Source organism: Cebus imitator, unplaced genomic scaffold, assembly GCF_001604975.1.
Source record: "Cebus imitator isolate Cc_AM_T3 unplaced genomic scaffold, Cebus_imitator-1.0 Scaffold610, whole genome shotgun sequence".
Taxonomy (NCBI): domain Eukaryota; kingdom Metazoa; phylum Chordata; class Mammalia; order Primates; family Cebidae; genus Cebus; species Cebus imitator.
In genome coordinates this window covers 43,190-53,307 of record NW_016107925.1, presented here as the reverse complement: position 1 = coordinate 53,307, position 10,118 = coordinate 43,190, and the positions used below count along the sequence as shown (strand labels likewise).

At 38.2% G+C, this 10,118-nt stretch overlaps 1 protein-coding gene across 1 annotated transcript in view; it reads left to right on the top strand.

Moving 5' to 3' along the window:
• The window catches only part of APELA (apelin receptor early endogenous ligand), an 18,385-nt gene extending 8,397 nt beyond the window's left edge, over positions 1-9,988 (top strand). Inside the window, exon 3 of the mRNA XM_017516942.2 lies at positions 9,557-9,988. The gene's annotated coding sequence lies outside the window, so the exon portion shown is untranslated. The remainder of the gene's footprint in view (positions 1-9,556) is intronic.
• The last annotated feature ends 130 nt before the right edge of the window (positions 9,989-10,118 follow it).

Genomic DNA, 10,118 nt, shown 5'->3' with positions numbered 1-10,118 from the left:
GAAGCTTTTACTTATTATCTTTTAATTTAAGATAATAAATTTAAGCCTTGTTCTCACTAGACACAAACATGCATTTTCAGATTTCTTTTCTAATATTTCTAGAATGGAACTGATTTTCTATCTCTGTGGTGGAGATATTTCCTCTTCTAGGAATTCCTTCTCTGATCAAGTCCAAACTCTCTCTTTCCCCAAGAGTCATTGTAAAGCTCATTTTCCTCAAGAAGCCCACCCTATTCAGTTAGTTTACAATAACCTTCATCCTCGTAACAATCACAGTCCTTTTATTAGTAGGCTTTTAAAGCCACTTATCACATCCTACTTTGTTTCTTTAGATTTTTATCAGTATTAAAATGTGAGCTCCTTGAAGACAAGATTTAGCCCCTAAAGCTTAGGGTACAAGCATTTGCTTAATGTGAATGGCCCAAGAACTGCCTTAAATATGGGCATTCCTGTGTGGACTGAAAGATCTGTAGGACATATTGCATAAAACTAAAGAAAATACAGAAAATTACTGTTTTCTAAATTAATCACAGTCCAGTGTCCAAAGGTCATGCTTGGAAGACAACCCTAATGCCCCTAATTTAATTATTGAATAAAACTTTTCCATAAAGATAAGATGCCTTCTGGCCACAGTGACTCACTCTTGTAAACCCAGCACTTTGGGAGGCTGAGGTGGGAGGATCACTTAAGAACAGGAGTTTGAGACCAGCCAGGGCAACATAGCAAGACACTGTCTCTACGAAAAATACGTTAGCTGGCATGGTGGTGCATACCTGTAGTTCCAGCTGCTCAGGAGGCTGAGGTGAGAGGATTGCTTGAGCCCAGGGGGTTGAGACTGCGGTGAGCTGTGATCACACCACTGCACTCCAGCCTGAGAGACAGAGTCAGACTCCGCCTAAAAAAGAAGAAAAAGATTATAATGCCTTAATAATAGATATATTTACTTATATACTTATATATCAAATACATAAATATGGTGATGTTTATATAATAAAAAGGTATTATAATAATTGTATATTTTCATAAACATGTATACGATGTTCTCAAGTTTCAGTTTTCGTTCTTTTTTTTCTCTGAGGCAAAGTTTCGCTCTTGTTGCCCAGGTTAGAGTGCAGTGCAGTGGCACGATCTCAGCTCACTGCAACCTCCACCTCCCGGGTTCAAACGATTCTCCTGCCTCAGCCTCCCGAGTACCTGAGATTACAGGCTCATGCCACCACACCTACCTAATTTTTTTGTATTTTTAGTAGAGACAGGTTTTCACCATGTTGGCCAGGCTGGTCTCAAACTCCTGTCCTCTGGTGATCCACTCCCCTGGGCCTCCTAAAGTGCTGGGATTACAAGCGTGAGCCACCACACCTGGCCAATTTTCTTTGTTTTAAAAACTCATTTCTCCTTACAAAATGTGTAACAATTCTTTCCATAGTTAACTAAACTATCTGCTCTCTACCATGAAGTTCAGGAATCTAAAATTTATTTTTAGCACAAATCCCATCTAATCCATTTCCCCACCTTATCCACCATGGAAGGCATGGTGTTTCCTTCGTTGTGCTGTGGGTTCCATTCTCCCCCTAAGGTTTCTTAGGAATTTCAAACTGCCACTTATGCCTTTACTTCATCTTCCCTCTCTGGATCATCATGTAAACCTGGAGGTTTAAATGGTGATAAGCCTATATGCTAAAACAAACAATATACACATATACATCCACTTACCCCTTAGTCAATGCTCTCATGATTTTTCTGTACTCACTGTCCCCAATTCATTATTTTGCATTCACAAATAAAAGGTGTAATCTGTCTTACACCTCTTTTAGAATGATCCTTATCTTTGTAAATTTTTTTTTTTTTTTTGAGATGGAGTTTTGCTCTTGTCATCCAGGCTGGTGTGCAGTGGTGCCATCTTGACTCACTGTAACCTCTGCCTCCCAGGTTCAAGCGATTCTCCTGCCTCCGCCTCCGAGGAGCTGGGATTACAGGCATGTGCCACCACGCCCAGTTAATTTTTGTACTTTAGAGACAGGGTTTCACCATACTAGTCAGGCTGGTCTCCAAGGCTTGACCTCAGGTGATCCATCCGGCTTGGCCTCCCAAAGTACTGGGATTGCAGGCCTGAGCAACTGCACCTGGTCTGATCTTTCTAAATTAATTGACAAATCATAGTCTTCTTCCTGATTTCACAGCAGAACTTAGCAGCTGGGTACTCAGCCTGTAAAATTCCCTTCCCTTCAATTCCAGGGCACCATACTTACTTATTTCCACTAAATTCTCACCTGACCCTCTGCCTCCCAGGCAGGCTGTTCTACCTTGCAAGGTATAATAGAATGTATCTCTACTCTCTCCTGCTCTGTTTCATCCTATCCTGTAGCCTCAATTACCTCATTATACTTAATTATCATACTCCTGAGAAAAAAGGAAAAGAAGATGACCACTCAAATGAGATCAAGCCAGGGCTATTTATTCAGAGTTTACATAGCAAGGGAGTCAGTCAGCATCACTTGAGTTTGGCAGAGGACCAAGACAGGCAGATAAGCAGGAAAGCTTCCTTGTGAGAAAAAGGGAAGGCCTTAGGTACGATGTGACTAAGGAGATTGTTGGCGTGGGAAAGCTGAAGCCAGGCTATGTAGAAGCAGGATATCCCATTTAATTTGCAGAATATATGTGGTTTTCTCCAGTTAGTCCTAAGTTAGAATCCAGGGAAGAGGGATGAAAAGGAAGCTGGTGGTTATTGACGGAATCTTGACCATCTGGGACCAGCTGCTGCAGAGGTTGTGATTTGGCTTCTTGGGCTGGTCGCTGCAGATTGTGGGTCAAAGCATTAATATGGGATCTGCCCATTGTACACTTGTACATGTTGTCTCCCAGTTCCCAGTTTGTCACCAGTTCACGTCACACGAGCTCGACTACTGTTTACCTTGCAGCAACCTCCTCACATCCTCTTCTGCTTCTCTTTTATCCATTCTTCGTATTATGGCTTCTATACTGCTTCAGGTCCTTTAGTGATTGCTCATTACTCTAACAACTGAAATAAAATTCTGACTGTAAACCACAAAAGTGCTTCTTTGTGAGTTTGTCGAATACATATGCTCCTTACCACTTCAGGGTTTTTACACATTATTTTCTCTGCCTAGGCATACTTTTTTGCTACTCTTCACCTTTCTACTCAATCAAAATTTTGATTAAATGTCGCTTCACTTGAGTGTGTATGTGTCTCTGTGTGTGTAAACCATATAACTTCCTTTTTTTTTTTTTTTTTTTTTTTGAGATGGAGTTTCGATCTTGTTGCCCAGGCTGGAGTGCCATGGCGAGATCTCAGTTCACTGGAACCTCCACCTCCTGGGTTTAAGAGCTCCTCCTGCCTCAGTCTCCCAAGTAGCTGGGATTACAGGCATGTACCACCACCCCCAGCTAATTTTGTATTTTTAGTAGATACAGGGTTTCACCATGTTGGTCCGACTGGTTTCAAACTCCCAACCTCGGGTGATCCACCTGCCTCAACCTCCCAAAGTGCTGGAATTACAGGCATGAGCCAGCATGCCCGGCCAGAGCTTTGCTCTTATTGCCCAGGCTGGAGTGCAATGACGAGATCTTGGCCCACTGCAACCTTTGCCTCCTGGGTTCAAGTGATTCTCTTGCCAAAGTCTCCCAATAACTTTTTTTATTACAGTGGCCAAAGTAATCTTGATAGGGTGGGGTGGGAGTGAGGGTGAGGGGGGATATGGAGGGGTTGGAGTTCTTTAGGTATCACATTTCACTTATATCAAAATTGTGCTGGAGTTTAGTTCAATTTTTTCTTAGTCTTCATGTTTTTTTCTAGTGGCAACATTTTTATATACACAAAATTATATGTGTATAAATATGACATATATACACATTATTAAACCACATATGAAATCCATGTACTGCTTCGTTTTTTACTTAGATGTATTTATTTGTACATATGGAGACAGGAAATTGTTTTTATTTTTATTTTACTTTAAGTTCCAGGATACACGTGTAGAAAACACGTTTGTTACATAAATGTGTGCCATGGTGGTTTGCTACACTTATCAACCCATCACCTAGGTATTAAGAGACAGTCATTTTGAATGACACTGTAGTCCAGTCTGCCCTCTATGTCCGTGGGTTCTTTATTAATTCAGCCAATTAATTCAGCAGATTGCAAATATTTGAGGGGGAAAGAATGGTAGTATCTATACTGAAGATGTTCAAACTTTTTTCCTTGTTATTATTCCCTAAACAATACAGTATAACAACTATTTACACATTGTTTATATTGCATTAGCTATTATAAGTAATCTGGAAACAATGTAAAGTACATGGAAGGCTGGGTGTAATTTATATGCAGATAGTATATAAATTTTATATAAGGGACTTCAGCATCCATAAATTTTCTTATCCAAGGGAAGTCTTAGTTCCCATGGATACTGAGGGATGAATGCATTTCACTGTATGGATAGCCTTAATTTATTTACCTTGATTTTATTGATCAATATTTATGTTTTATAGTATTTATACTGTTTTAAACAATGTTGTAGTGAACAGGCATGAATACATATTTGAACATATGCACACTTATTTTCTTACAAAATATTCCTAGAAGTGGAATTGTGAGAATATGTATATTTAATTTTTTTCCAGATATCATTTACACACCAGACAATTTACCCATTTAAGGTATACAATTTAATGGCTTTTACTATACTCCTAAGTTGTGCAACCATCACCATGATCAATTTCAGAACATTTCATCATCCTATAAAAAAAACCCATACTCTTTAGCAGGCACTTCCCATTTCTCCTCAGCTCTCCAGTCCTAGACAACCACTAACCTACTTTCTGTCCCTATAGATTTCCGTATTCTGGATATTCCATGTAAATGAAATCCTGTGATACATGATCTTTAGGATTAGCTTCTTTCACTTAATATTTTCAGGGCCCATCCATGTAGTAGCATGCATCAAGACTCCACACCAATTTATGGCTGAATACAAATCCATGATGTGGAAAAACCACATTTTGTTTGTCCGGTCATCTATTGATGAATATTTGGGTTATTTCCACTCTTCGGTGAATATGAATAATTCTGTTGTGAATATTAGTGTATAAGTTTTTGTTGGAACATATGTTTTCAGTTCTCTGGGAATAAAAGAGAAGAATTGTTGGGTCATATGAGGAACTGCCAAGCTGTTTTCCAAGGCAGTGGCATCATTTCAGATTCCCACCAGCAGTAGATATGGGTTCTAATTTCTCCACATACTTGCCAACACTTGCTATTATAGCTATCCCAGAGGGTGTGAAGGACAGCTTATTGTGGTTTTGACTTGCATTTCCATAACGACTAAAAATTCTGAGAGTCTTTTCCTGTGCTTATGGGATATTTGTGTCTCTTTGAAGAAATGGCTATTTAAATCCTTTGCCCATTTTTCAGTTGGATTATTTTTTATATTGTTGAGCTGTAAGATATATATATATATATTCTGAATATATATATTCTGAATGTAAGATATATATATATATATATATATATATATTCTGAATACAAGACAATATGTATATATTCTGAATACAAGGCCCTCATCTGAAATGTAGTGTGCAAATATTTTTTATTTCCATTCTGTGGATGTCTTTTCCTGGTGTTGTCCTTGAAGCAAAAAAATGTTTTTAATTTTATTGAAGTCAAATTAGTCTATGTTTTCTTTGGTAGCGTGTTCTTTATGTATTATATATTTTTTCAAAAGAAATTGAAGGTCACAAAGATTTACATCTACTTTTCTCTCTCTTTTTTCTTTTTTTTGAGATGGAGTCTCACTCTGTCACCCAGGCTGGAGTGTAAAGTTGTGGTCTCGGCTCACTGCAACCTCTGCCCCCTCAGGTTCAAATAGTTCTCCCACCTCAGCCTCCCGAGTAGCTGGGACTATAGGCATGTGTCCACACCGGCTAATTTTTGTATTTTTAGTAGAGAAGGGTTTTCACCATATTGGCTAGGCTGGTCTCGAACTCCTGACCTCGTGATCTGTTCACCCCTGCCTTCCAAAGTGCTGGGATTACAGGCAAGAGCCACCATGCCTGGCCTTTTTCTTGTTATAAATCTATTTTGGATTTTTATTTCTTCTCCAGCCAGTTTTGGAAATTTGTATCTTTTTAGGAATTTGTCTATTTTATCTAAGTTTTCAAATTTGTTGGCACACAGTTGTTTATAGTATTTTCTTAAAATTATTTTTTGTTTCTGTAAGGTTAGTAGCAATGTCCCCTCTTTCATTTCAGAGTAGTAGTTTGAGTCTTTTCTCTTTTATTCTTGGTCAGCCTAAATTAAGTTCATCAATGTTGTTGCTCTTTCCAAAGGGGCAACTTTGGTTTCGTTGATTTTTGCTATGGATTTTCCACTCTACAATTCATTCATTTCTGCTATAATCATTATTATTTCCTTGCTTCTGCTTGATTTAGGTTTTGTTTGCTCTTCTATTTTTAGTGTCTTAAGTGAAATGTTAGGTATTCAATTGGGATCTTTCTTCTCTTTTACTGTAGATTTTTATAGGTATAAATTTCTCTCCAAGTGCTACTTTAGCTGTATTTCCTAAGTATTCATTGTCAATTATCTCCAAGTACTCTCTTTTTCCCTTGTGAGTCTTTTAGGAGTTGTTTAGGAGTGTGTTGTTAATTTCCATATATTCGAGAAGTTCTCAAATTTCTTTTGTTATTGATTTCTAATTTGATTCCATTGTTGAATCATCAATTTCTCCTTTCAATTCTGCCAGATTTTGCTTTATGTATTTTAGGGCTCTGTTTTTTGGTATATATATCTTCATAATTGTTCTCTCTTCCTCAACTGACCCTTTTAGTATTATAAATGTCCTTCTTTGTCTCTAGTAACCATTTTTGTGTTAATTTTTAAAATTCTGACATTATTAGTATATCCACTTCGGCTCTCCCACAGTTGCTGCTTGCACGATGTCTCCTTTTCCATCCTTTGACTTTCAATCTGTTTTTGCCTTTGAATCAGAAATATGCCTTTGCAAAGAACATATGATTAGATCATGTTTGTTTGTTTGTTTGTTTGTTTTATCCAGTCTGACACTATCTGCCTTTTGAATGGATTATTTTGTAAGTTCATGTTTAATTTTATTATTTACATGGTTGAACTTATGTATGCAATTTTTCTTCTTCTTTTCTATATGTCTCATGTCTTTTTTGTTCCTCTCTTCCTCTTCTGCTTTCTTTGCATTAAAACAATATATTCTTGGGTCTATTTTTTGTTTGGCCCCCAAAAAAAAAAAAAAAACGGAAGAAAGAAAAAGAATATTTTGCAGTGTAATGTTTTAATTTATTTAACAATTATTTAGCTGGGAATGGTGGTTCATGCCTATAATCTCAGAACTTTGAGAGGCTGGGGCAGTTGAAACACTGCAGATCAGGCGTTTGAGACTAGTCTGGCCAACATGGCAAAACCCCATCGCTACTAAAAATACAAAAAATTAGCTGGGTGTCATGGAGCACACCTGTAATCAAAGCTACTCAGGAGGATGAGGCAGGAGAATAGCTTGAAGCCAGAACGCAGAGGTTGTGGTGAGCTAAGATCATGCCACTGCACTCCAGCCTGGGCGACAAATGTGTATATATTGCAAGTTTAATGGGCAAAAAAACTCCATCTCATTTTCATTTATTCATTTATTTTTTACACAACACACATACACACACATGTATTTTTTTCTTTTCTTTTCTTTCTTTTTTTTTTTTTGAGACAGAGTCTTGCTCTGTCGCCCAGGCTGGAGTCAGTGCAGTGGCATGATCTGGGGTTACTGCAACCTCTTTCTCCCAGGTTCGAGAAATTCTTGTGCCTCAGCCTCCTGAGTAGCTGGGAATACAGGTGTGCACCACCATGCCAGGCTAAATTTTGTATTTTTGTTAAAGATGGGGTTTCACCATGTTGGCCAGGCTGGTCTCGAGCTCCTGAGCTCGAGCAATCCACCCGCTTTAGCCTCCGAAAGTGCTAGGATTACTGACATAAGCCACCATGCCCAGGCACACATACACGTTTTTTCGAGATGCGTTCTTGCCATGTTTTCCAGGCTGGTCTTACTTAAACTTCTGTGCTGAAGCCTTCCTCTCACCTCAGCTTCCCCAGTATGTGCGAGTCATCATGCCCAGCCCCATTTCATTTTTATGTACCAATTCAGGCAGTCTGAGTTGAGAGGCATAATTCCAGAAGAGGCATCTGTGTCTTTGTATTGCTAAATTAATCATAGTTAACACCCCACCATGACTGTGAGATGTGAAGTGAAAGGGAGGTGGAAGCTTCCAGAAATGAAGCAAGAAGCTGCCTTCATGTCTTTAGGAGGAGGCCAAAAACACTACCTAGGGAAATAGTGACACCAATAATTCTCCTCCCATAAAAGATTACTTTTACTCTTATTTATTTATTTTTATTTAAAAAAAATTATCTTTAGAGATGAGGTCCTATTATATGTTGCTGTTGCCCAGGCTGGTCTCAAACTCCTGGGCTCAAGTGATCCTCCTGCCTTGTCCTTCCAAAGTGCTGGGATTGCAGGAGTGAGCCACCGCACCTGGCCACCTTTTACTATTTTTTGTTGTTTTTTTTTTTGTTTTTCTGAGATGGAGTCTTGCTCTGTCACCTAGGCTGGAGTGCAGTGGCACGATCTCGGCTCACTGCAACCTCTGCCTCACAAAATCAAGCAATTCTCACATCTCAGCCTCCCGAGTAGCTGAGGTTACAGACATGTACCACCACGCTCAGCTAATTTTTGTATTTTTAGCAGAGACAAGGTTTCACCTTGTTGATCAGGCTGGTCTCAACCTCTGACCTCAGGAGATCCTCCTGCCTTGGCCTCCCAAAGTGCTGGGATTACAGGCATAAACCACCATGCCTGGCCTACCTTTTACTCTTAAATGAAAATTAGATAATTATATTTGCCACTAATATATATTTAAAACTTTCTGCTAAACACTAATCATTAAATAGTCTAAGCACTAAAAGGTACCTAGGAAACACTTATCTCTTTAATAAAATACTTAATATTTTGGTTCTGATATCTTTTTGTTGGTGTGCTTCATGTAACTTTTGTAGTTGGTACAAACATCAAGAATAAAAATCACAGATATCAAGAGAAATGATTGATATTGATAATGTGGGTCAGTGAGCAAATAAAGGTTATTAGGTAAAAAGTAATTTAATGTAAAAAATCTCTTTAAAAGCTTAAATTCAGGTCAGGAGCGGTGGCTCATGCCTGTAATCCCAGCACCTTGGGAGACTGAGACAGGAGAATTGCTTGAACCTGGGAGACAGAGGTCAGACTCTGTCTCAAAATAAATAAATAAATAAAATAAGATAAGATAAAATTAAATCTTAAATTCAGCCTTTTGAAGACAGATAGGTGCTGCATTTCTATTGAAAGGTAAGAATATACAAAGTTGCTTTCAGTACTGAAAAACACTGGTAAACTTCCATAACATTATTTTTAAAAAATTAAGCATGTGTTCATTGTTGCTCTGGATGGTATTTCTTTGATGTATTTGTTTCTCCCCTGCCTCCCAAATATAGATCTCTCCAGCTAACTTTACTGGATCTATCAGAAGAAGAGGAGTGAAGAAAAGATACCCAACCACAAAAAAGAACTTCATGACGGCAAGTGTGATTGCTTAGGAGTTCCTGTACAAACAAGGAGCATTTGAAGGCATCTGGGATAGTTTATTAGTTTCACAGAATTTTATTCTTCTTGGTTTCTCTTGAGAGGGAAAATAACATAAATTCAAAAGGATTCCAATCTGAAGCCCAAATTATTGGCCTACATAACAAAAATATCTCATCTTTTCCTGCACATTATTATTCTCTTATGGGTTAAAAGGAAAAAACCTTTTAGTGTCTTAGAATTCTTTCATGATAAAAAGTGCAAGAATTTAAAATGTTCCTTTTATAATCCTATAATTCTCCCAAAGTATTAACTTTGTATATGTTTCAGTAATTTTCTAAAAATTGCTCGATCTGAAATTTTTTTTTTTTTTTTGAGACGGAGTTTCACTCATGCTACCCAGGCTGGAGTGCAATGGTGCGATCTCGGCTCACCGCAACCTCTGCCTCCTGGGTTCAGGCAATTCTTCTGCCT